Source organism: Artibeus jamaicensis, unplaced genomic scaffold (assembly GCF_021234435.1).
Source record: "Artibeus jamaicensis isolate MK-2021 breed Jamaican fruit bat unplaced genomic scaffold, CSHL_Jam_final scaffold_537, whole genome shotgun sequence".
NCBI lineage: Eukaryota > Metazoa > Chordata > Mammalia > Chiroptera > Phyllostomidae > Artibeus > Artibeus jamaicensis.
Genome location: NW_026522047.1, coordinates 44,035,876 through 44,063,537, shown reverse-complemented (window position 1 = coordinate 44,063,537; position 27,662 = coordinate 44,035,876). Strand labels below are relative to the sequence as shown.

The following is a 27,662-nucleotide window of genomic DNA, read 5'->3' as shown; positions in this document are numbered from 1 at the left end:
GCTGCAAAGACTCATCTGTGTGTAGCCACAGTACTTAGGGGCTCAAAGTAACACAGAAGAAAATGGAGACGCACCTGTCTCAGTGAATCCCTTTGACAGGATAGGCTACATGGTGCTGAATATGCTGTAGAGATAGAGAAAGTCATGTTTCAAAAGAGGAAGAGTCAACCCTGCAAAATGATGGTCTGAGGTCAAGTAAAGTACAGGTTGAACAATAAGTCTTGGGTTTAGTGATATGAAAAACAACAGAGCAATTTTGGTAGAGTGATGTGGAAGAGTCTATTTCCAGTGAGCTTGGGAGTGACCTAGCAGTGAGGAAACTGACCTCGTGAGTGTAGAACATTATCAAGACATTTGGTTGTGAAGAGAAAAAGAGAGAGGATAGTACTATAAGATTTCTTTTTACATTTCAGATATGATGAAAAGAAAATGCTCTAGTTGACTGTAGAAAATTATGCTAATCCTCTGTGTTTACCATAAAAATCAGAGTTCAGCAATCCATTTTTTAATGATTTATTCTTAATTCTAAGTGAAACATACAATCCTTTAATTAGTTGAGTCAATTAGAAATAGAACAGTAAAATCAAAGTAGGGCGTGTTAACACAAGTTTATTAAGTAAAGAAGTTTCCTATCACCAAGTATAACATCATTAAATGAATAGTTTTCTACCACATACATATCATTGAAAAAACACCTATAATCTCAATGGTATCATCCAACAGCCACTGGAACTATAAATACAAGACATTAAATATTATATAGGTAATTTTATCAACCCTTTTAGTAAATAGTCCTAGAGTGCAACAACTCCATTAAGTAGATTAAAAAATACAAATGCCATGACTTTATATTTTGTGGCTATGAACTGAACATATTACTTTATAAAAAAGATTGTGTTTATTTAGAGAAGGGGAGGGAGAGAGAAAGAGAGGAAGAGAAATATTGATGAGAAATAAATATAGATCAGTTGCCTCTCGTAGGCACCCCAACCAGAGACCAAACCCACAACCCAGGCATGTGCCCAGATCAGGAATCAAACTGGTGACCCTTTGTTTGCAGGATAAGTCTCAACCAACTCACTGAGCCTCACCTATCAAGGAAGAACACATTTTTAAAACAAATTTGGAAATTTCTTTGAGATAAAGTTTATCAAAACATTAATTGGACAGGTTCTCTTATCTGCAACACTCAATAAAAGAAAAGTACTTGCATTTTTTGAAATTTCAAATCAATTGTTCTCTGATATCCTAAGAAAGATTTTTATTCTATGGGCAATTGTTCAGTGGTTAAATTAAATTTCTCATGTTTAAAAATTTCCTTTTTAGTTTCTTCCTGATAATTAAATTTAAAAACTAAAAAATAATTTGCTTTATCATGTATTTTAAAAAAAGCTTTTCTTCATTTTGTGTGCAAGATTCCAAGGCATTTTATAGCTGACCAAAATTATAAGCTCAGATTTGTTAAAAAATGTTTTAAACTTTTGTTGCTTATAGACTCGTGTTCACAGTAGCATTATTCACAACAGCCAAAAGGTGGAAACAACCCAAGTATTCTATAGGCAGATGAGTGGATAAACAAAATGTGGTGTACCCATACATAGAATATTATATTGTCTTTAAAAAGGAAGGGAATTCTGACACTGGTACAAGAATGAACCTTGAAGACATTATGCTAAGAGACACTAGGCACCCACAAAAGGACAGAGTGTACATGATCCCTTTTATATGAACAGGGTGGCCAAATTCATAAAGACAGAAAGTAGAGTGATGGTTGCCTGGGTGGAGGGTTATTTTAAAAACAGAGTTTTGCTACACCAGGGTGCCTGGGTCATAAGTGATGAAAAGAAAAGATTCCTTAGATGTTACAGGATTCGAACTCTATGTAGTGTTTGACACAGGTGGAATCCCAGAGTATTTCTCCATGTGCCAAGAGAAGCAATATCTACATATGAAACATCAAGAGGAATTAAGGTCATGATAGTTACAAAAAATTACGTGAGCAGAAAGGCGTGTTTGTCAAGTCTAGATAATTGGTTTCACAATCTATTCTAATCCACAGACCAAAAAAATATGGCCCAGGTATTGCAAGCAGGTACTGAAGAGCCACTGCATGGCCCTCTTAATGTCCTTGTTTCTCATACTGCAGACACAGGACTTCAGTATAGGAGCGACCTCAGTGTACATCACTGAGACTTTGGGGGAGCCGACTCAGTTAAACCAATGTTCACTCCAATGCTTGCTGCATGGAATAATCAAATGACTGAGAGGTGAAAACAACATGTGGGGAAGGCTTTATACCTCCCACCAATGACTGGACTCTTTGAATGGAGGAGAAAATATTATAGTAAGAGAAAAAAATCCTTAGGGTAGGGAGAAAGCCAGAAATGGGGTCAACAAGATACATGACTATATTATTGGTGAAGGTGTCAGAATAGGCAAGTTGCGAAGCTGAGAAGAATCACAGAAGAAATGAGAAATTTCCACATTCTTGAAGCGGGTGAGTTGTAACACAATCAAATTGTGCAGCTGGCAGTCCAAAAAGCTAATGAGAAATGACAACAAAACTAAGAAACCACAGAAGTATGAGTTCATGATGACTGGGTGACCCATTAGTGGGTGACAGGTGGCCACAACCCAGTCATAGGCCATCACAGTCAAGTGCATGGCATCCGTACACACACAAAAAAGATTTAGAAGGTACACCTGAGTTAAGCAGCCCACATAGGAGAAGCCTCTGCTATGATTTTGGATGTCCACTATCATCTTGAGGATTGTGGTGGAGCTGTGACCGATGGCAGCCATGGACAGGTTAGAGAGGAAGAAGTACACAGGGGTATGAAGGTAGCAGTCCAAGCTGACAGCCAGCATGATGAGCAGGTTCGCAAGCATGGTGACCAGGTACATGGACAGGAACAGACCACAGGGGAAGGGCTGAAGTTCTGGATTTTCTGGAAGACCCATAGGAGAAATTCTGAGATGTGTTAGATTTTGTGGTTCTGTTTAGCTGGGACACCTTGAATGTTGTAGATACTCAAATGAAAAATAATTGGTCCCATGTGTCCATTACACAGACAATTTAAATAGTTCCAAACAAGCACTATTTTATCTTCTCTCTAGCTCTACGGGAAAAACTTGAAAGGGAGGAAAGAACCTAATTGGTGGAAGCCATGTTGCCTATGCTGTTTCTATTAATCAAAGAGGGGTATATTCAATATTTGAAAGATATTTTTGTTCTATATTTCATGCTTCCTCTGTGACAGCAACATACAGGCCCTAAGGAATTAAAAATAAATTAGATGCAATAGTTTATCTCCAAATAAGTATCTACTTATATGAGGACAAAAAAAAAAAAAAACCATCCTGTCAGGGATCAAGGTAAATCATAACTCCAGCTCACAGGACATTTAAGTTGAATGACATAAGAATCAGCCTCATCATTATTAAAGATAATACCCAAAACTTGTTTTTCACTTACCTTATGCACCTACCACATATTGAGCCCATAGGGATCACCCACTATCTGTTAATCATTATTCAATGCAGTAGTATCAACTCAGCATCAAGCCAGGCTCAGAGATAGTAAAAACTGGCCCATGTCACAAAAATAATAAGTAGAGCAAACAAGGATTCAAAATTTAATTGTCAGTCTCTGAGTCTGACTTCAGTGTCCCAAACTTTATAAAGTTTTAAGCAGAGCCCATAGGTTTTAGCCACAGACATATCTGAGGTACATTAAAATTTTTTCTTCTTTATTTTTATTGTTGACACTGTTACAGATGCTCCATTTCTCCCCCCTTCCCCCTGCCTCCACCCAGGCCCTGCCCACTCCCCCCTGGCCATCACCACACTGTTGTCTGTATCTATGAGTTATGCATACATGTTCTTTGTTTAGCACTGTTTCCAGTTTTAAAGCTGTTTTCAGTTTTCTGAGTAGGAATGGAACCAAGACCTGATGTTATGTCTCTCTTTGAGATTGACTGGGCTGATTACATGCATGGAGGAGGAAGTGGACAGCTCTGGAGGGATATCCAGGAGTGGGGGCTTTGTCCTAAATTACTGTGTGCCAACTCTGTATTCTTTGCCTCCTCAGTCCTCCACCCTTCCTATAAAGATGATGCAGCAGGTGCCACTCTGCTCTTTGCTGTGGTCTACCAGAAAGCTGCAAAGGGAAGAGCACAATGAGTAGGTGATCTCCTCCTGGAGTGTCCAGGGAACTGAAATACCCTGTTGGGTTGGCAAGAGGAGAACACTGGCCAGCTGCCCTGCGTCAGTACTCAGACTTCCTGATTTAAACTGGGCTCCACTTCTTTTTGCCTCATGACTTGTACAGATGACCTAAAAATGTTATGCTCCTTTCATCTTCCATAAGATAATAATAAAATGTGCACATAGATTTTGAAGGGGATTTTGCAGATGAAATAAAACAAGCTACATGGCACACAGAACTCAAAGCCTGGCATTTAGGGTCCCATATGTGGCTCCAGTGTGGCTCACAGTGGGTAGAAGAGATCACTCCACTGATCCTCAAGGGAGGAGCTCTCCAGAAAGAGTCAGAAGAGCAATTTAGTTAATGAGAAGCAAGGAAATTCAGAACCAAATAATCCTCCTGTTTCCTTCACTTCAGGTTCACCTGTCCCAGGCCAGTAGGAATTTCCCTTGGGCCATGCCACGTGTCAGTCTACCCCTGGGTCCTGCACTTACCATATCATCCTTGCTCCTCTTATTCATCCCCCATTAGAAGTAAAGATTATAAATCCCACATCTTCAGAAATTCCATTGTGATGCACCTGCATTCTCAGAAGCTGCTGCAACAGAGGTAAGAGGGGGACAAAAGATATACTTGCATGCTTTCCTGGCACATCGGCAGGGATATAGAATGAGGAAAAGCCTACCAAAGCCAAGCAAGGTAAAGTCCATGACTCTGAATGGAGCTCTTTCCAGACTTGCTAGACCTGATGTTCTCTTACCTCTGTCTTTAGGTCTGCTGTCCTTCACTGCCTCTCAGTTCTGGGCCTCCCCATCATAGCCCCCTCTCCACTCACTTGAACTTTCACTCCCCCACTTTTTTGGATGGGACACTTTTGAATCTATACAACATCTTCCCTATGCCCAACACTGAGCTAGGTGCTGCACATGAAGAGGTAACCATAACATGTTGCTCTCCTGGGAGGATGAAAATTCTAGAAACAAACACAGGCATGTAGTGTGATGACTTGCCCCATGTGTAGTCCAGTCTAGCAAGGTACAAAGAATGTCCAAAGAGAGAGTGGTCAGTGCTGCATGGGGGCGTAAATAAATATTTCAGAACAGTGTGGAAGGAAGGATAGGACTCTTCCAGGTGAACACAGAGGAGAAGGACCCTGTGTGAGAGGGGTTGGTAAATGCAAAGGTCTAAAGCTATGAAACTGTATTTAATGTTCCCAGGATTATAAGATGTTGAGTATCTAACATCACAGCATTATTTTCCAATGGATGAAAATGTGACTCATAGAAATATAGAGAGAATGTATGCCGAAGACTTACTTATTAGTGAGGAGTGAGCAAAGTAAAGCTAGTTTGCAGAACATTTGAAGAACAGAAATTTGTATAGGCAGGAAAGGAATGATGGAATTAGTTTCCAAGTTGGATGCAAAAATATAAGAAAAGAAAACCATAGCCTTTGGGATTATCTTTTCTATCAGACAGAGATTCCCAAGGACAATAACAATAACCTTTGGGGGTAATCTTTCTTAGATGAAAAGAAATAATTTGTATGTCTGCTAGACAGAATCGCTTGCAATTTATTTTTTTCAGTATTTTATGTATTTTTTTAGAGTGAGGTGAAGGGAGGGAGATAGAGAGGGAGAGAAACATCAATGTGTGGTTGCCTCTTGAGAGCCCCCTACTGAGGACCTGGCCTGCAACCAAGGCATGTGCCCTGATTGGGAACCAAACTGGTGACCCTTTGGTTCACAGGCTGGTGCTCAATCCACTGAGCCACACCAGCCAGGACTCACTTGCAATTTATTAAACTCCTATGAACACGAACTTCACAGTGTCTAGGTCCCAAACAAAGGAACATTCCCCAGAAAATGAGAGAATTAGGCAGGAAACTAGACAATACTTCAGAGTGATAGCCATCCTCTTGCCTCACTGGAAAGTTTTGGGGAATTTCCTTCTCAATGCAAAGGATGGATTAGAAGCCAGGATGAGGGCGGTGGAGTGGAAGATGAAGACAGCTCAATAGGACAGGGGCCAGGTCGTGAAGGGCTCCGGAGTTTAGGTTCTCTCCTGGAGGAACATAAAGCCACTGAGTAATTTTTAAGATGCATACAATGCTGACTTGAACTATGGTGACATCCCCCGCAGAATGGACTAGAAGGGCGCCAGACCATCTGGAGCACAGGTGAGAGGTTAGCAGGACCTGAATTAAAGTGGCATTGGTGAGTGAAGAACATGTCCAGTGGCGGTTTATTTTGCCATTTTGATACCAAAGACAGTCAGTCTTCCTAAATAAGAATGTTCACTTATTCACCTATTTTATGAAAAACTATTGTATCAACAGCCATCCTCACCCATTCCTCACTTCCCCTGTCTGACTGTGGAGCTGCATTTATGTCTATCATGGTTTTAAAAGTTGCCTACCCTCATCACTAACCTTCTTTTACAAACTTTATTGGATCTCCTGATAAGGTAATATTTCTAATCCCTTTCCTCAAGTGTATCATAAGGATCTTAATTAGGATAATTAGTGCAGAGGAGTCAAAGGCAGCAATGTTTCCACAGTACTCAAAGTTATAGGAAGACAGCTCTTGCCTCTTTCCTTTCTATACCAAGCCCTCGCTCAGACCCTGGCATACAGTAGGCACTCAAATAACTGTGGAATAAATGAAAGATGAGGATACAGAGTCTTCCAAATATCTACAAAATATTTAAAGATGACCATGGTAAAGAGAAATGACCCTCAGAGGGAGGAACTAAGATCACATAATTTATAAAGAGACATGTTTCAACTCAAAAGAAGGGACTTTTTCTTACATGTGTATAAAATTAGAGACAGCTGTCCTGGCCAGTGTGGCTCAGTTGGTTGGAGCATCCATCCTGTAAACTGAAGGACTGCAGGTTCAATTCCAGACAGGGCACATACCATGGCTGTAGGCTTTAACTCCAATTAGGGTGTATATGGGAGGCAACTGATGTTTTTTTTTCCCTCTTACTCTCTCCCTTCCCCTCTCTCAAAAGCCAGTGAGCAGGTCCTTAGGTGAGGATAAAAAATAAAAATAAAATTGAAGACAGCTGTCTCTGAGTTAATAAATTCCCTCCTATGGCAGCAACCTAATATTTGAACAGAAACAAAGACCCCCTTTTTTAATGGAGTGAAATAAAAAGGTAGAAAGCTCTCATTCTCTCTCTGTTCAATCAAAATGCCTTTATGATAAACAGTGTCTTTATTTCTGGTTAGAGGGTTTTGATAGGGAATTTCCTAGTCCCTAAAATTTTCTTTTAACATATTTATTTTTCTTGATTAATTTAATTTAATTTTTATTGTATTTTAAATACATATTTACAGAACACCTATTATGTGTTAGATTGGCCCAAAAGTCTGTTCATTTATTTCCATAAAAGAAAAGACACATTTAAAATTGTTTTCACCAATAATTTTATTGATTTGGATATTTTGAATATTTTGGCCATCTCCTGCATGGTAGAACATTGCTTATTCTCAATTACCATCTTGATGTGATGTCTATCAACTCCAACTGGTCTACCCAACTGGGGAGCATCTTCCAGTGAGAAATCTCCATCATGAAACTTTGCAAATCACTTTTGACATGTTCAGTCATTCACAGCACCTTCTCCGTACATTGCACAAATCTTTTTTTTGCATTTCAGTTGCATTTTTACTTTTCTTGAAATAATAAAGCATAATATGCCAAAAATGTTGCATATTTCATGCCATCTTCAATATTAAAATGGCTGCACAAAAATTCACCAATTTTGATAAGTTTTTAAAAATGCACACCAATGATAGCTGTTACAATACAATCTAACAAAATTGTTTTGAATGAAGTTAAAGACAACTAAGCACTACTGGAGCCATCATACAGAAAAAAAACAATACCAGGTACTGTGCTAAATGCTTGGGATAGAAAATGCAAATGAAATAGAAAAGGCATAGTTCTCCCATCTAAAGAAACTTAAAGAACTACAATGCAAACATTCAGGACATAATGAGAATGCAAGGTGAGGGAGTCTGATTGGCCTTTGGCATGGAGGTGCATCGCAGTCATTACAATGGCACAGGGATAAATTGGGACACCAATGAATTACCTGTAAAATCATTTCCCAATACCTTCTCTGAGCCAAACTTGACACAGAAAATGATGTATTTCTAGATACTGGTAAAGGACCAGGGCAAACAAAACACATCATTAGCTCTTTTTCTCTCTTTCCCACCACTTCCTGAATGTATGTTCCAAGGGTCCTTTCTTTTACTTCTGCAACTTGTTTCCTAAGTCTATGTCACATACTACTCACCATTACTACCTGTATAACTTTTTTTAAGGCAATATAGAGCTTTATTGGGGTTTGCACACCCAGGCGAGGTTCCCCCGTCCACAGAGTGGGGTTGGGGAAGTTTCCACTACCTGTATAACTTTTTAAATAAACTTTTAAAAATTATGTACACTTTTTCTTTATATCTGTGGATGTGTAATATTTTTCTCTAGTTCTCTACCTACTTTTTCTTTTCTTTTTTTAATTGTTGTTCAAGTACAGTTGTCTCCACTTTTACCCCACCATGGTCTCCCATGCCCCACCTCTCCCTGCCTCCTACCCTAAAATTTACCCCCTTTGGCTTTGTTCATGTGTCCTTTATATACATTATTTGATGGACCTTCTCCTATATTCCTCCATAGTCCCTCTCCACTCTCCCCTCTGGTTACTGTCTGCTTGTTCTTTATTTCAATGTTTCTGGTTATATTTTGCTTGCTTGTTTGTTTTGTTGATTGTACCCTTCATGACAGCATGGATGAAACTGGAGAGGATTATGCTAAGTTAGATAAGCTAGGTGGTGAAAGAAAAATAGCATATGATCTCACCTATTAGTGGAACCTAATCAATAAAACAAGCAAGCTAAATAAAGTCTCTTTTAGAAAAAAATCATTAAATTTAGCAACTGCCAATAATCTCCCCATCCTGTACATTTCCCTGGGACCCAAAGAGACCACAGCTACCAGGCAGAAAGGAGTTGCTGAGGAGGCTGATTGTCCTTTCAGAAGAAGTACAAGGACATGTACTAGCTGGGAGTCAGGGATAATGCAAAGGAGACCCCTGAGTGGTGTGGTACATTCATTTTAAAGAGAAAGTATTCCGGGTAGTAGTGGTGGAAGCATGGAAGAGAAGGTACTATAGAACAGATTTTCATCAACTAAAGAAAATGAAACTCTTAGATAAAACATAAAACTTAATGAGTGAATGAGTTTGAAATGGATGGCACATTCCTGCTTTGTTAGTTTTAATATAATTCTTGCCTCTTTCCAGAGAATTCCCATAAATGTATATGGAAACAGGGAATCAAACAGCTACTTCAAAATTTATCCTTCTGGGACTTTCAGAAAATATGGACCTACAGGCCCTCCTCTTTGGGTTGTTCCTTTAGATGTACATAGTCTGTGTTACAGGAAATCTGCTCATCATCCTGGCCATCATATCTGACTCCCACCTCCACACACCTATGTACTTCTTCCTCTTCAACCTGTCCTTCACTGACATCTGTCTCACCTCCACCACCATCCCGAAGATGCTGGTGAACATCCAGAAACAGAGCCAAGACATCACATATGAAGGCTGCCTTACCCAGATGTATTTCTTTATGATTTTTGCTGGGCTAGATAATTTGCTACTGACCGTGATGGCCTATGACCGGTTTGTGGCAATCTGTCACCCCCTGCACTACACAGTCATCATGAACCCTCGCCTTTGTAGTCTCCTGCTTCTGCTTTCTTGGTTAATCTGCCTGACATATTCTTTGTTGCAAAGTTTGATGGTACTGAGGGTGTCCTTTTGCAAAGAGACAGAAATCCCCCACTTCTTCTGTGAACTTGCTCAGATCCTCAAGCTTGCATGCTCTGACACCCTTGCCAACAACATCCTAAAGTATTTTGTAACGGGTCTGCTGGGTGTTATTCCCCTGGCTGGGATTCTCTTTTCTTATTCTAGAATTATCTCCTCTATAATGGGCATTTCATCTGCTGGAGGTAAGTATAAATTCTTTTCCACCTGCGGGTCTCACCTCTCTGTTGTCTCCTTGTTCTATGGTGCTGGCCTCGAGGTCTACCTCACTTCTGGAACAGCCCATCCCTCCAGGAAGGGTTCGATAGCTTCAGTGATGTACACAGTGGTCGTCCCCATGCTGAACCCATTCATCTACAGCCTGAGGAACAGGGACATTAAAGAGGCTCTGAGGAGACTTTTCAGCAGAGGAGTTCACTCTTGGTGAGGTCATGCAAGTTAAGGCAACAGAGATCCAAGGTGCTGATAACTAGTGTTCCTAAATATGTAGTCTAAAGACAGAGAAGAACTGCTATTCATGATATACTAGAAGACATTGCTGAACCAGTGACAAACTTGAAGGAGGACACCCAAACACCCACCATCTACCAAGGAAAAAGAATGACTAACCAATAGCTAAACTTGTAAAAATAAACTATTTTAAAAATGCAGACTCCTGCAAGCATCTAGAGAGGAGAAAGCAAGTCAAGGAATGCAGTGGGGGAGAAGAGGAAAAGAGTGACAACAAATGTTTACACATTATTGACTCATCATTATCCCTAGGTTATATTCTAGCTAGAACAAATCACTATGGACCATGTCTTTCCTGGTCTGTCTGGAACTGTTATCTTAGCTGTCATACTGACCTCCCTGACCATATAAAATTTTACTTGCTGTATCCTGCTTTGGTGGCAGCCATTGACTTATACTTTAGACTTTAATAAGAAGCTTCTTTGTAGTGTGTACTTTAAGAGAAAATTCTGAACTTTGTTCATCCCTATTCACTAGCAGATCTGAAACAAGAGTCCAAAGAAATCCACTCTCTGTCTTCCTTGCCTGGTGCATGTTTCACCAAATCTTGACATGCCTGGCTTCTTCTCACAAGTTAGGCTTCAAGTCAAACTCAGCTCTTCAGAAGCCCACCCTGGCCACCATCCCCACAATCATTCCAGTTTTCACAATGCTTATCATATTTTGAGGGGCAGCAGAGCACAATGGCTAAGAGGGCTCTGGGCTCAAATATTTTCATCACTCACTAATCTTACCTGCAGTTACTTCTCTGCACATCCATACCCTCATCCATAATAATAAGAATGACAATGCATTTTCTAAACAGTTCTGGGGGGCAGGGGTGGGATTAAATGTCACACATGAGGGTGCCCAGAACAGTGTCTGACTCAATAATTGCTAGCCACCACAAGATCCAGGAGGGCTACCAAAATCTCTGTTGACCACACAAAGATGCAGAGATTGTAAACTATCAGTAGAGTCCAGGAGAGAACTTCCCTGGGCCCAGAGACTAAAATTAAACCTGGAAAGGACTCCAGACAAGGACTCCCTGCAACAGGGAATGGGGAAAACAATGCATCCTTTACACTGGTTCAGACCCATTGGGGAGAATCTCTTAAACTGTGAGCAAAAATTAAAAACTTAATTAAAAAACAACTTCCGCCAAGATGGAGGCATAGGTGGATACGCCGTGCTTTCTCCCACAACCAAGTTGAGAGACAACAAAATATTAGCAACAGAAAACACAGCCAGAACACAGAAAATTGAACTTTTCGGAAGTCTGATAACAACAAATTCTTCAGCCTGACCAGTAAGAGGGGCGAAGCCAGCAGCTGGCAGAGCGGGGTTGCATAGGAAAACTCGGTCAGATGGACTCAAGTGTGCGGATCCCAGGCATGGGGTTGCAACGGGCAGACCCAGTGAGTGACTCAGTGAGCAACCCAGTGAGCGACCAGTGGACCCAGCGAGGGTACAGGGTGGTGGGTTGACTGTGGTCCCGCATTCATGCGCAGATAGAACAACCAGAGAGTGGGCGGTGAGATGATGGGACCGAGCAGGCCCCAGCGGCGAGAGGCAGCAGAGGGGGCCGCCATTTCCCTGCTCTGACCCTGCCCCCACATACAGCATCAAAACCCAGCAACCTGGGTGGCCCTGCCCTGTTAAACACCTAAGGCTCCACTCCTCATACTCAAAGGGCACGAACAGACCAAAAATGGCTCAAGAAGATCTCAAAGCCCCAGAGCCCATAAATCTAAGCGATGAAGAAATAGCAAAACTTTCAGATGCACAGTTCAAAACACTGGTGATCAGGATGCTTACAGAACTGGTTGATTATAGTCACAAATTAGAGGAACATATGAAGGCTAAACTAATTTAAATGAAGGGAATTGCACAGGAAACCAATAGTGATGAAAAGGAAACTGGGACTCAAATCAAGGGAGTGGACCAGAAGGAAGAAAATAATGGCCAAACAGGAAAATATGAAGAAACAAAAATTCAAAAAAACGAGAAGAGACTTAGGAACCTCCAGGACATCTTTAAACACTCCAACATCTGAATTATAGGGGTACCAGAAGGGGAAAAGGAACAGCTGCCAGTGGAAAACTTATTTGAACAAAGAATAAAGGAGAATTTCCCCAATCTGGCAAAGGAAATAGACTTCCAGGAAATCCAGAAAGCTCAGAGAGTCCCCAAGAAGTTGGTCCCAATAAGGAACACACCAAGGCACATCATCATTATATTAGTCAAGATTAAAATGAAGAAGAGAATCCTAGAAGCAGCAAGAGATAAGGGGACAGTCACCTACAAAGGAGTTCCCATCAGACTGTCAGCTGATTTCTCAAAAGAGACCCTATAGGCAAGAAAGGGCTGGAAAGAGGTATTCCAAGTCATGAAATCCAAAGACCTACAACCAAGATTGCTCTACCCAGCAAAACTTTCATTTAGAATGGAAGGACAGATAAAGTGTTTCTCAGATAAGATCAAATTCAAGAAGTTCATCATCACCAAGCCCTTATTATATGAAATGTTAAAGGGACTTACCTAAGAAAAAGAAGATAAAGAAGATGAACAGTGAAAGGACAGCAAACTCACAGTTATTAACAACCACACCTAAAACAAAAGCAAACTAAGAGGACAGCTAGATCAGGAGCAGAACCATAGAAATGGAGATCACATGGAGGGTTAGCAACAGGGGAGTGGGAGAAGGAGAAGGGGGGAGAAGGTACAGAAAATAAGTAGCATAGATGGTAGGTAGAAAATAGATAGGGGGGAGGGCAAGAATAGTATGGGAAATATAGAACCTAAAGAACTTGAGACACGTGGTCATAAACTAAAGGGGGGGAATGGTGGGGGAGGGGTGTGCAGGATGGAGGGGAAGGAAGAGGGGAATAGAACAACTGTAATGGTATAATTAATAAAATATATATTTTTAAAAACTTAATTAAAAAATCTGTCTTGGGTTGTCTGGATGACTGTGGAACCCTCTTGGTGATCACTGGATTCAGACTAGGAAGATTCTAATATTTGAATCCTCCCTTTACCATTTATTAGCTTACTATCTCTAAGCAGCCTCCAAATCTTTATGTGTAAATAGTTGTTGGGGTAAAAACAGAAAATTAGTGTTAAGTGTCTAATATACAAAACATAGTGGGCATAATATTATGAACACAGCATTTAATTATTTGTGCCCCCACCTTGTGCCAGAAAGAGGCAGATCAGGATGCTGGAACCCAAAAAGCTCTGCCTAGCCTCATTCTCTAGCAGATATCTGAGGGTGAGGTAGGTACAAGCTGATTGCTTCTGGGAAAAACAAATTACTTTATTCAGTGCAACACGGTCTTACTACCGACCATTCTACACAGCACCTGGCCCTGGTGACCTGGGCAGATCAGATGAAGGCAAGAGAGTAAGACCACACTAACAAGCTTAGAGCATTGTCTGATTCATTCTCCATCTTTCAATTTGCCCCGGTACAGAAAATTAATTACTCTATGATTTTTTTTTAACCTGGGTATTGTTATCATTTGAGGCCAGATAATTCTTTATGATGGGGTTGTCCTGTGTATTGTAGGAAATGTAGCAGCATCTGTGCCTTTTACACTACAGGCCACAGCTTCCCTTACCCTCTCGCCTCAGTCATTCACACGCTAAAACGTGTCCAGACATTGCCAATGTCCCTAAGGGGCACGATCACTCCTGGATGGGAACCACTGGTCTATCATGACTCAGCAGAACCAAGGAAAGGAAAATGCAGAGAAAATGAAGTGGGAGGAAGACCCTGCTTTCCCCGAGGCCCAGAACAGTCTGGAACTAAGCTACCAGTCTCTGGTCAGGAATATCCTTGCATGGAGGAAGCCTCAGGTCTGCAACAGAAGCACCAGTGCCATTTGCCAAATAACCAGATGAACAAATTTTAGTGGCCCAGAGCTCCAGAGGACGAGACCCTTGCTGGTTCACTGCCTGGGGAATGATTGGGATTCCAAAAGAATATGAGGGAACTTTAGAGGTTCACCAACTTGATTGTGGTGATGGCTTCACAAGTGTACACAGGGGTCAAAGCTAATCAAACTGTGTATTTTAAGAGTGCACTTTATTGCATGGCAATTTCATCTATATAAAGTTATTCCCTCTCCACTGGACACTTGCGATACAAACACTGACCCTGTGGCAACTGCAAAAACAGTTGCTGTTCCTTTGCTTGCTTGTGCCCACACCCCTTCTGGGTGAGTGAGTACCTGCCCACTCTGGGCTTACTCATGAGTTGGACTGGGCAGTCTGCTGCAAGGCACACCTGACACAAGCAGGTACTGGACAAACACTCACACAGTAGAGCCTGTGCTCTTCTGAACCTTCCCACGATATGTATCCAGGCCCCCCTGGACAGCTGTTGGATGTGACCTGAGTGAGGAGCAAGTAACCCCCACACCAAATTTGCAGCCAGTGGCATACACATGAGTAATCCCAGCTAAGCACAGCTCAAACTGTCAACCAACAGAATTGTAAACTAAATAAACCCTGGTTGCATCAAACCACTGTGTTTTGGGTAAATATAAACGGGACCCCTTTATTATAATCTAGTGTGGGGCACAGGTTAACCTTCTCAGCTGCATAGCTCATCACATGTCAAAGGATTTCCATCAACTTCAATTCACATTTATTTTTTAAATGTAAACTGTTGGGAACCACCCTGCCTGGTTCCAGGAGCTGAAACTCCCCATGGCTAAGGCTGAGTGAACGACCTTCAGACCATAAGCCACTAAGGAGACAAAGCTTATCTTCCTGGCAGGGGTGCCACTTCTGCTCCCTTTTCCATAACTGGCCCCCAATACTTGATCAGTTAGCCAATAATGGGTAAGATTACCCAAGGGAGGAAGGACATAAGACAGGCATGGGGGCCCTAGGGAAGGACTTGGGGGGGGAGGAAGGGGGTAAAGGACCCTTGCCCCTCAGCTTTGACAAAGTCTGAGTTCTCATTCTGTCTGTGAGAAGTCTCCTAATCTCTTGGCAGCCTTACGTCCACTACCTGACTTAAGCCTGACACAATGCCAGAGGGCAGTGCAGCCCTGTGCTGGAAAGGGCAGGCTCCCCAGGTGATCAGGCCTAAGAAAGAATATATAAAATCCTGTGAAACCTGCCTTTCTAATAATGCTCTCAATTAAATGATAAAGGTCTGGACAGGAAATGAGTTTGTTTCCCAAAGTTTTGTAACCCTTTAGCTAACAGACTCTGACTCAGAATAGGCCCTCATAGTTCTTCTTATGCTATCTATTGTTAGATCCTTACTGCCTGACAATGACTGATGAGCTTTACCTATATTCCTGTGAAAATTAACCCCAGTAAAAGCCTGTCTAGGCAAGGGTCAGGGTACTCTCCCCTTGAGAGAGTGGCTAGGCTACTCCGAGGCGCTCCCCCTTGAGGGAGTAGCTGTGTTGTCCCTTTTCCTCCACAGGACTCAGTAGTCCATGTGAATTTGTTTCATGTCTCATCCATAATGCCGCAGACACTGTCTGTGTCAATAAACTGTGAATTTTATTTATGACATGAATCACACTGTAAAGAAGATGAAGGAAACAAAAACTTAGAAAAGTCATACTGGTGGAAGAAAAATTCTAGTGGGACAGAAAGCACAGGTTCAACAAGTGGCCCTACGTGTGGCCCTGAGACACGCTCCAGGGTCAGCCCCTCCAGCAGGGTTGGAAGCAGGGGAGGGTTCTCCAGACAGGGTCACTGCTCTTATCGGAGGAGATGCTCAGGGTAGGGGACCCAGGCAGCAACCTCACTTCCAGACAACAGAGCCCCACAGAACTTGGAACCCTGGTAACCAGGCAGCCACATTCTGAAACTGCCTCTCTCCCAGAGCACTTAGGTAGAGGTATTTCAGCCAGCAGATGATTTCTTGTTGTCTGACTATATCCTGAGGCCAAGGCCTCAAAAGAAGGAGCCGTGAAAGTGTATTTTGTCGTGGCCACACACACCCCCTGGGTCCAGACTCAACCTAGATGCCTGTGGTCCTTTTCAGGTGGAACCCAGAGGTAACACACGGGGAAGTCCAGGGTGGTTTTGTTTGGGCCAGGCCAACACTCTGATCCCACCTGAGCGGCCCTATGTCACCTACCTGTGCGTGTGTATAAGGGGATTCACATGAACAGGGCCTTCCCTCAGCAGGAACGGAGGAAGGTGTGAAGCCTAGTGGGCCAGTCACATTCTACCCCAAGTCAAGGCTGCCTGGGTGGACATGGAGTATGGGTGGTGGCACCTGCCTGAGGTTCATCCCAAGCCCAGGAGGTGAATCTCATTTCCCCTGGGCAGAGGTGTGTGTAGACACAGGGCTGGACCTGATCCTGGAGCAGAAGGGTACAGTGGGCAGAAGCAACAGCAACCAGGGTCCAGCAGGGCTTTAGGCCTTGGGACTGGCTGTCAGTCACTGTATTATAGAGCTCAGCCCAGGTCCTGGAGGAGCAACAGGTGTTTGACAAAGACCCTGGTCCTGTCGCCACCACTGAGGGGCAGGTGTGTCACACCAGTGTGGGCCAGAGAAGGCCTGTTGTGACAATAGCCACATAGGTTCCTGGGGGTCTGGTACCCATGGAGGCCAAAATGGGCTCTTCACCTGAAGCCATCCAGGCTCCACAGGCAGCTCAAAACTTCAGAATCCATCTTGGAGCATAGTGGCCATGTTACTGCAAGTGGCCAAATGATGTGGAGACCAAGGGTGAGAGGTGGAAGAGAGGGGTGTGAGTTGGCGATATAATCAAGCATATGGGGCAGGGTGGTGCCAGACACACAGGAAGCCCCCACAGAGGCTGCCCAGGGGCAAAGCCCAGTCCCACACCACCATCTGCTGGTCTGTCCATGGGGAAGACGATCTGCAGTGGGTCCTGGGCTGTGGCTTCTCTGGAAGGCTGTGGCTGTATTTTATCTGTGGGGGGACATGGAAATCCAGGCCCATGGGTGATTGTTCTTGCAACTCCAGTAGGAGCTCAGGAGGCAAAGCCTGCTTTTGCTTCAGCACTTGTCCTACATCTGGAAGAGCTGGATGCAGGGTCAGACCAGGAGGGGTGCCCATCTCCAGTGGTTATGCCACCTGCGGCAGCTGCTATAGCTCCAGCACTGGTGCCCAGGTCAGGCTGTGCAACATCTGCTGATCTGAGGCCCCGCCCTGCCTGCCCTAGTTCCCACCACAAGGAGCTGTCCTACAAAATGTACCAGGGCCAATTCTAGAGCGGTGTGTTATTGAACCAGCCCTCCTACTCCCCCTTTTCCTTTTATATTGTTATACTTCCCCTCTCTCCACGGCATGATTAAGTATTAAATATTGTTCATATTGTAAATTGGGCTATCTCTGAGCATATGGGCATTCACAACACTGCGCAAGCATCCCCACTGACCAGCTGCTGGATGTTCCATCCCAGAAAGGAAATCATGCACCAAAAGTGCTCACTCCCAACTCCTCCCGCCCCTGGCAATCCCTGATGAGCTCTCTCCCTCTTTTGTTAACTTATTCTGGACATTTCCTTATGTGGAATCTTACAATAGGTGTCTTCTGTTTGCTCACATACTTTTGTTATTTAAGAGGAAAATCCCAGAGGCACTAGAGACGATATAGAGAAAAAGAAGCCCTTTTGGTAAGTTTGTGCATAATCTTGGGGTAGAGACCGCTGTGCTAAGTGTGAGGTGGGGGTCAGAAGCAAGTGGGACAATGGCTGATTCATCCTGTGCCCAGACAAAATGAAAAGATACAGAAATCTGGGAGGACAAACCACAAGGTGGACAGCATTCCTCACGACACAAGGCCAGAGGGAGGCGTCACATGCCTGCAGTGCGGCAAACTCTCACAAGTCTGTGTTTTTTAAAGGGACAGAGGCAAGCACATGCACTTCCAGTGAGAGGCAGTGCACACGTCTCTACATGTCAGACGCCCAACCTCCCAGATGGGGACACACCCACTGTCAACACTGGAAACACACTGTGTTGTCACCCTCGGACTGGCAGGATTCTGTTCTGGTGGCTACCAGCCCTGGGGACACAGTGAGATAGCAGAGGCCCCAGTGATCCCCTGCAGAGAAGGGGGAAAGGCCCTTCCTCCCATGGAAGAACAGTGTGCAGGACCCGTCCCAGTTCCACAGGTGCATGCCTTCGTTCATTGTTCATTCAAAAGGTCCCCCCACAGCAAGTCTTGCACAATTTTTCAAAGGTATATTTTCGAGGTTCCTCATCAGAGCACTGATGAAACTGCTAGGAACTAGAAAGAGTGCTAATGTTCACTGACAGAGGATGAGACCCACGAATCCTGGTCCACATGGATGAAGAAAGCTGAGCAGCTGCTAATGTGGATGCAGGGACCTCTGCAGGCCTACATATAAAGACCTCAGGAGTCTTCGGTGAGACACGTGGACCAGTGGTGCGCATCCAGGGTCCTACCCATTAGATGACATACGTGTAATTTCCTCAGGCAGAGACAGGTGACAATTATTCTTCCTGAATAGCTGCTTTGGGGTACTTTTTTTCCTCAAGCATCAATGATTCCTCTCCGTTCTCCAAACTCGTTCTCAGGCTTAGAAACTGGAAACCACAGAGAGACCAAGTTCCTATAGTTCTCCAACATCACGTCCCCTTGTGCAGGATCCAGCCCACTCCTCTGGGGTGGGGTCCATGGCCATATCCTTGAATGTCATGGATGCCTGGGAGTTGGCTGTGAGGCACAGAGCTGCCACTTCTCCCTTTTCTGTGCTCGTCTCTTGGGAAAAGGAAGAATCCTGGGAAGACATAGCTCTCTTCTTAGGCATTTCAGCCCAATCTCTCTCCATGATTACCAATCTGCCCAGTTCTGAAGATCCTGATCTCCCCACCCATTCAGTTCAAACCTCTGGACAGGGCACCTCCTGGCCCTCCTTCCTGCCTTCCCTCTGGAAGCTCTGGGGAAAGGCCTGGATCAGGTCGGTCCGGTTTCTTCCTCAGTCCTATGAGGGTGGCACCTGGAAGCCTGGGGTCGGCATCCCTGAGACTGGATCCTCAGATGCCTGCTCCTGCAGCTCGGAGCTGTATCTCCCATCTGGGCTTGACAAAGGCTATGAACTTCTTCAGCCAGCTTGGAGCCCCAATTAACATTTAAATTGAGACTGTTATGTAAAGTATTAATGTATGTCTCTGTGTTATATAACCTGTCTCATTTATCCCTCCAGCTTTACCTCCTACCTCTACGACTGTCCTTTTACATGTCAGAGAATGTGATGCATTTTGTCTGTGCCTTACACACAGGACTGGCATGCTCATTCAACACCACACATAAGCCTTCTACACCTAACTTGTAACACCTCTTCCATATGGCTTTCCTAGACAGCTCCAAGTTCAACATCCTATCCTGGAGACTTCCTGAATGAATTAACTGTTTCTCTTCCTTGACCTTTACTCCTTTAAGGACAGTACCATTTCTTACTGTCTTTCTTCCCAAAGCCTAATTTCATGCAAGGCACTTAGCTGACAGTCACTGGTTCTCTAGAGAGTAAAAAATCCTGAGTGAATCGGCATTATACAAGACAGAGCTGCTTACTGCTGAGAGGCCCCAATAATTGAAAGCCATAGTGAGACAAGACTAGGTAAGAGTATAATTAGAAGTTCCCTCCAGAGAGATTGTGTAAGATATATCTGTGCCAAGAACTGGCAAGGAAGTGCAATAACATGCGACAGCTCTGGAACACTTAGGTGGAGATGGGAATTCAGTTTCCTTCTGTGCTAATTAATGTGACGGAGGGACTGGGCACAGAGGGCATAATTGCACTGGATCGCAAGGCTCCTAATTAAGAAATACCAACTTTGACTCAGTGCTGAGAGGCGTGCTCTCCTCCCCGTAGGCCTGGCCTCTAGGGCATATACACTTATCTTTTCCACATTAGGCAAGAGCCAAGCAATGAATGCTATTCCTTCACTAATGAACCTGGGAAAACTATGGACCAAGGCCTGTGGAAGACTCAGCACCTCTTTCAAAGATGTGAAAGTGCTCCTACCACTCACCCAAACACCTGCACAGAAGCATTCCAAATGCAAAGGAAGGGCGGAGGTGTCAGGAAGGCAGAAGCCCTGTGGCCATACGCCCCTCCCATCACGTACCATCAGCCCAATGACTCACCCTTTGGTGCAGGCAGGAAAGGCAGGGCTGTCTGAACCACACACTGTGGTGTGTGGAAGACTGTCATTAACCTACCTAGAAAGTATTTAAATCTACCATCTTCTTGTGTGAGGTAGAGAAAGTAGTTTTTTTTTTAAATAATGATAAATATTAAGTCAGAGCAATTCTTGAGGGTGTGAGCCTAGAACTTGTCTTTGGAAGCAGATATATTTATTTATTTAGATTCCCAAGGAGCATTTGGGTAGGTTTGAAAAAACAATCAGCTTTTATTCTGAATTTAGAAAAGTAGCAGTGGGCTAGACATAAAGAAACTCCATTGCTTACACTAAAGGGTGAGAATAATTTTCTAGGCCTTCTGTACAGTGGGAATAGAGTTAAAAGAACTGCTAGTTTTAGCCCTTATACAAGGAGTCTGTAGAGGGACCCAAAGAAAACAGGGGGGACAAAAACAAGGACACTAGAGAAACCTTTAGCCTCTGACCTAATAGCTACAGCAACCAGTAACAGACTAACTTCTAGCTAGGAAAAAATAAAAATAAACCACTAAAGGCCTATCTATCTACTGCTGTTCCTTTTTTTCCAACATATTATGTCAAGCTTTCAACCAAAAAAATTGCAAGACATGTTAAAAGGCAAGAAAAAAACATCTAAAATGAGAAAGCAAGCATCAGAAACAGACTGAGATATAACAGAGATTTGGGGATAATCAGGTCGAGAATTTACAATAACTGTGATCAATATGTTAGGGATTCTAATGGAAAAAGCGAACATACAAAAACAAAAGGGTAATGTAAGGAGAGAAACTCAAAGAAATCCAAAGGAAATGCTAGAGGTCAAAAAAGAAAATGCAAGGAGAGGAAAAAAACAATATCTGAGATCTGTGGGACAACTACAAAAGGTGTAACATGTAATGGAAGTACTAGGAAAAGAATGACAGAAAGAACCAGAATATCTGAAGTAATAATGGATGAGAATTTTCCAAAGTGAATGAATGACAGACATCAAACCACAGATTCAGGAAGCTAAGATATCATCAAGCAGGATCACTACCAAAGAAAATCTACACCAAGGCATGTTATATTTAATTTGCAGAAAAATCAACATATAATACACCTAACAAAAACAAAAAAGGCTACCTGGAAATTTAAATACTTAATAACTCCTGCATAAAAGGAGAAATACAAACTTCAATTAGATTCTTAATGAAATACCAATTTTCAAGATATATATATTAGAATCTACAGAATGCATTTTAAATCAGTGATGAGAGGAAAATTCATTGCACAAAACACTTGTCAATAAAATTAATGACTAAGGAATTATTAGTTAAGAAAAATAAATAAAACAAAAGAAAGCATAAAGAAAAATGGAGATAACAGCAGAAATTAATGGGGAAGGTGCTCGGCACTCAGAAACATGACAGGAGGCACTTGCCAGACTGTGCCTCTGTCACCCCACCATGGGTACTTCCCTCCATGGCAGGTCCCCAGACCCACACCAATCACGCTATTTACATCAACAACCTCAAAAAGGATGAGCTGAAGAAGTCCCTATATGCCATCTTCTCCCAGTTTGGCCAGATCCTGTATATCCTGGTGTCATAGAGCTAAGATGAGGGCCAGGCCTTTGTCACCTTCAAGGTCAGCAGCGCCACCAAAGCCCTGTGCTCCATGCAGAGTTTCTCCTTCTATGACAAGCCCATGCACACCCAGTATACGAAGACCAACTTGGATATCACTGCCAAGATGAAGGGTACCTTCGTGAAGCAGGATGGTAAACAGAAGAGGAAAACCAAGAGACCCTGGCTGCTAAGAAGGTTGTGCAGGGTGGGACAGTTGCCCTCCTAGTAGGGCCTGTGCCAGGCATGCTGCCAATGACTCAGTCTCCCTGCATCATGCACCACATGTTGGGCCAGCCTCCCTACACGCCACCCTTTGGCATGATCCTATCTCCAGGGCTCAAACCCCAGCAGAACCCACCAGGGTCCATGTCCCCACAGCAGCTTATGCCAGGCCAGATGCTGCCGACCAGCCTCTTTCAGAAAACCCACTGAATCCCATCTTGTTCCTCCCCAATCTGCCAGGAGACCAACAAGCTCATGCTGTCCATGCTTTTCAATCAGTTCCCTGGCTTCAAGGTATGGCTGGTCCCAGGATGGCATGACATGGCTTTCATGGAGTTTGACAATGAGGTGCACGCAGGGGCTCCTGGGGACTTGCCACAGGGCTTCAAAATTACCTAGAACAACCCCATGAAGATCTCCTTTGCCAAGAAGTAGTGCCTTTCCCTCTGCCTGCCCCCATTCCATTGCAGGACTCCCTGTTTCCCCTTGGCTTAGGCCCCTGAAGGTAAATTCCCTGGGGAAGGGGCGCCACTTCCTGGAGCCACTTGTGAGTGGTCTCACAGCACTGTACCTAGTCTGTCCACAGCTACTGCACCCGGCACTGTTAGGCTGGAATTTAAGTTTGGTTTTGAGGTTTGTTTATGTTTGGAAAAAAATAATGAGGAAAACAGAAAACAACAGATCTAACTACTCAAAATTTCATTAAAAAAACAAAACAACAAATCACTATTTCATTTGATTTAGGAAAAGAAAAAGCAAATATAAAAAAAAAGGTGTTGAGCAGTGAATCAAAAACCATTTTTAAAATCATGAGATGATTTTGCTGACCTTTATACTAGATGAACTGGACAATTTCCCAGGAAAACAGATTACCAACACCAATGCCATTCAAGTTAGAAAGCTTAACACATAACAACGTCCATAAAAGAAATTAAAGTTCCTAAAGAAATATCCCATTAGAACACCACTTGACCCAGTTTCACAAGAAGTTCTACCAAATCTTCCAAAACCAGACTACTAATGCTGTATAAATTATTCCAGAGCACTGAAAAGGTAATTAAGAAATCTTAATTCCTCTTATGAAGCAAGTATAATAGTACCTAAGTCAGATAAATAAAGCATAAAGAAAACTACAGACCAATTATCACTCATGCATACCATGCAAAATTCTAGACAAAATACTAGCAGATTCTAAAATCGCATTAATAATACACCATGACCAAGTGAAATTCATTCAAAATGCAAGACTTTTTTTTATTGTTGATGCTATTACAGATGCCCCACATTTCATTCCCCTTTTGCCCCCCTCCATCCAGCCCCTACCCCCACCATAGCCTTCATCGCATTGTTCTGTTCATGGCTATGCATATATGCATATATGTTCTTTGGCTAATCTCTTAAGTCATATATTATATTAATACATCAAAAGAAAAAGAATCATGATTTTCATAGATGCTCAGAAAAACTGACAAAATTCAAACCCCATTCATGGTAAAAACTTTCAATATAAAATACCTTCACAATATGATAAAATAAACATTTCCCTTCATTCTAAAAAACATTGTCTTAATTAACAGAAGAACAATAGGGGGTCTTAAACCTAGGACAAGGCCAGAATGCCCACTATTTATCACTGCTACTATTTATTATTGTTCTAGAGGTACTAGCTAATGCAATTAGACAAGCAAAAATAATTACAGGCTTAAAAATCGGTAAACAAGTAAAGCTATCTCAATTTCCAGATGATAACAATAGTATGCCTGGAAAAACCCAGAAAAGCAGTAATAAAACTTAAAAAGTAAAAGAATTCAGTGAAATAACAAGTTATAAAATTAAGATACAAAGTTAGTAGCTTTCTTACACAGAAACTATGAAAAAAGTCATAATGGTAATGAAAAGTTTCATTACAATAATAGATTAAATACTTCGGGAAAACAACAAAAACTTGTTATGAGAAAAATTGTGTAACAAAAATTTTTGAATATTCCTGACAAAAACCAAAGTAGACAAACAAATGGAAAGACATCCCGTTCTTGGATAAGACAACTTAACATTATCGAGATGTAGTTCTTCCATCATGAACTTATGAATTCATGGCAATGACAATAAAAATACTAACAAGCTAATTTTAAGAGTTGGACAAGGTAATAGGAAAGTACAAATATAAAAAAGTAGAACACCTAGGGAAATATTTAAAAAGAAAAATCATGAGGGGAAACCAGTCCATACAGACATTAAAAATTATTATAAAGCCTCTTACAATTTAAACTTCATGACAAAAGAATAAAGTTCAGAATGAGGCCAAAGACATATAAAGCTCAGTATATGACAAAGGTGATAGCTCAAATCCCTAGGATAAACATGTACTTTTTAAATAAATGATCTGGAATAATTTGAAAAAAACAAACAAACAAAAAAAAAACCTCAATCCTACCTCACAAAATACACACACAAAAAAATCAATTCTATGTGGATTATAAATGTAAACGTATATATTAAAACAATAGAACTTGTAGAAGAAAATGTAGAATATCTTCCTGCCTTCAAGGTGGGCAAGTATTTTTACTCAGGAACAGAAGGGCACTGTCTGTAAAGATTAAATGACATTAAAATTAAGAACTCATGTCATCAAAAAAAATAGCAATTAAAACACTGAAGAGACAAGCTACAGGGTAGAAGAAAAGTATTTGCAAAACATATCTAATCACAGGGCTCTGGAAGGGGTATCTGAAATACATAAATCAATAAGAAAAAGGCAGGCAACTTCAGTATCTTATCCAACTAAATAAAAAGGCTTCTTGGAAAGCAAATTTGCATAACCACTTTGGAAAAATGAACATATGCATCCCATGTGACCCATGAATTTCAGTAAAGAGCACACACCCAAAAGAAATACATACATTTGTACACTATCAGAAATATTAAAATATGCTCATAGTAACATTATTCATAATAGACCTAAGTTGAAATGTCTAATACCTGTCCATCATCACAAACTGCTTAAACAAATTGTGGAATGTTCAAAACAATATAACACAATGAAATGTGCTAGTCAGAGATATTCAAATCAATATGCCTCCATTTCACAAAAATATTAGGGAAAATTAAGACAAACACACACACACACACACACACACACACACACACACACATACACAACTCTGGCTGGTGTGGCTCGGTGGACTGAGTGTCAAACTGTGAACCCAAATGTCTCAGGTTTAATTCCCAGTCAGGGCAAATTCCTGGGCTGTGAGCCAGGTCCCCAGTGCAGGGCACATATATGAGAAGGAACCACACATTGATGTTTCTCTCCCTTTCTTTCTAATAAAGAAAAAAAAAAAAAAGACAGGCAGAAACAAAAGAACATATACTGTATGGTTCCATTTGTATAGGGGTAAGAAAGAAAAAATCCAAGCTATGTTGGCTTTTTTATCTACAGACAGTAAGGAAGGGCTTGTCATTTGAATGAGGCAAGAAGGGGTATCAGGAATGCTGACAATACTCTTTCCTGCCTGATGACATTTATTCACATAATTTTCCTTTACATGTGTGATTTAAGCATTTTTCTGCATTTCCCTACAATGTTTTAAATACTACCACACACACACCAAGTATCAACACTGTAGGAATGACTTAGGCATTACTAATAAACAGAACATGCACAGACCTCATGACCTAGCAACCCCACACTCTGGAATAACTCACCAGTGCTCCGGGAGACATGTACAAAATTTTGTAAAGCAGCATTGCTCATAACTGGGAAAATGAAAACAGTCCAGTAACTAACTATACATCAGCAGGTAAAAAGGTAAGTTGGGGGACAATACATAATCTAAAATGAAAATGAAACTACAGCTGTAGTCATTACTATGACTGTCAAATCACTGCTTATCTGACCACATGTAACTTCACTTCTGCAATGGCCTAACAGAACCTATCAACCACAAGCCACTGTGATCCTTTAAAATCATCAATTGTATAGTTGCCACTCCTCTGTTCAAAACCCTCCACACTAAGGATGAAAGGCAGTCCTCCCACTTAAGCCACAGGATGTGCCCATGAATCAGGACCCTCCATCTAGCTCTGACCTCATTTTCTGCAGCTCTTGCTTGATCCACTTGTCACACTGGCCCCTTTATCCTACGCACATTTTTTTCATGGCCTTTGAACTGCTGAGGGTGCTCTTCTCCATTTTATAATACAACCCACACTTACAGGTCATTTACATCTCTGCTCAAATGTCTCCTTTAACAGACTCCCCCAACCACTCCACAGCTCTCCTAAAGCCCACATTTCTCTCCATCATCACCATGCTTAATTTTTCTTCCACTGCACCGCCCACCATCAGACATACAATATATTTACTCATTTTTCAGGTGCCTCAACCCTATGTAGAATGGAAGCAACTGGAAGGCAAATATCCTAATTCACTCTACAGACCTAGGGTGCAGATCAAGCCCTAACATAAAGATGGGCCCAGATGCCAGGGTTTAGATACAAGCACTACCACTTGCTAACATGCTGGCCTCAGACAAGTCACCAGACTTCCTAGCCTGATTCTCCATGTGCAAACACAACTGACAGCACCTGCTTTTTCAGCACTTTTGTTTTTTAAGTATGTCAGTAGTGGAATAATCCACTCTTTTTACTTGCAAAAGGTGAATAGAAAGCTAGTGTATTTCTCTAAAACATTTATGAACAGTTTTGTTCAACTTAAGAAGAAAATGAAGAAAAGTAGATGTCCACTCAATGCAAGTTTAATATAAGAAGTCAGGAAAATTAATGTTTTAAGTAGAACAAAGAAATGAAACATAACTTTATAACTTGGTTTTAAGAATTAAAAAATCCATAACCAAGAATTAAAAACATAAGCTGGTAATATCCACACATGTAGCCGTTATAAAAACGCACCGGTGTGGCTCATTTGGTTGGGAGTTGTTCTGCAAACAAAAGGTCACCAGTTTGAATCCTGGTCAGGGCACATTCCTGGGTTGTGGATTTGGAACCCAGGTGGGGCACATGCGAGGCAACAGATGGATGTTTCCCTCTTACATCAATGTTTCTCTCCCTCTCCTTCCTCCCTTCTTATATCTCTAAAAAAAAAAAAACCCTCACTAAAGACCAGGTGAAGTTTAGACAGCATTCAGCTGG

The 27,662-nt window shown here is 42.1% G+C and overlaps 1 non-coding gene and 3 pseudogenes across 1 annotated transcript; 2 read left to right on the top strand and 2 right to left on the bottom strand.

The window, feature by feature from the left end:
• Window positions 1–2,043: 2,043 nt before the first annotated feature.
• On the bottom strand, window positions 2,044–3,493 carry LOC128626356 (putative gustatory receptor clone PTE01; annotated as a pseudogene).
• Window positions 3,494–9,535: 6,042 nt separating this feature from the next.
• LOC119045718 (olfactory receptor 7D4-like) lies at window positions 9,536–10,752 on the top strand (annotated as a pseudogene).
• Window positions 10,753–22,143: 11,391 nt separating this feature from the next.
• LOC119056030 (U1 small nuclear ribonucleoprotein A-like) lies at window positions 22,144–22,946 on the top strand (annotated as a pseudogene).
• A 4,180-nt stretch (window positions 22,947–27,126) lies between these two features.
• On the bottom strand, window positions 27,127–27,256 carry LOC119040992 (small Cajal body-specific RNA 24). The gene has a single exon (XR_005080957.2). It is a non-coding gene; the product is annotated as a small Cajal body-specific RNA 24 (non-coding RNA).
• Between the last annotated feature and the right edge of the window lie 406 nt (window positions 27,257–27,662).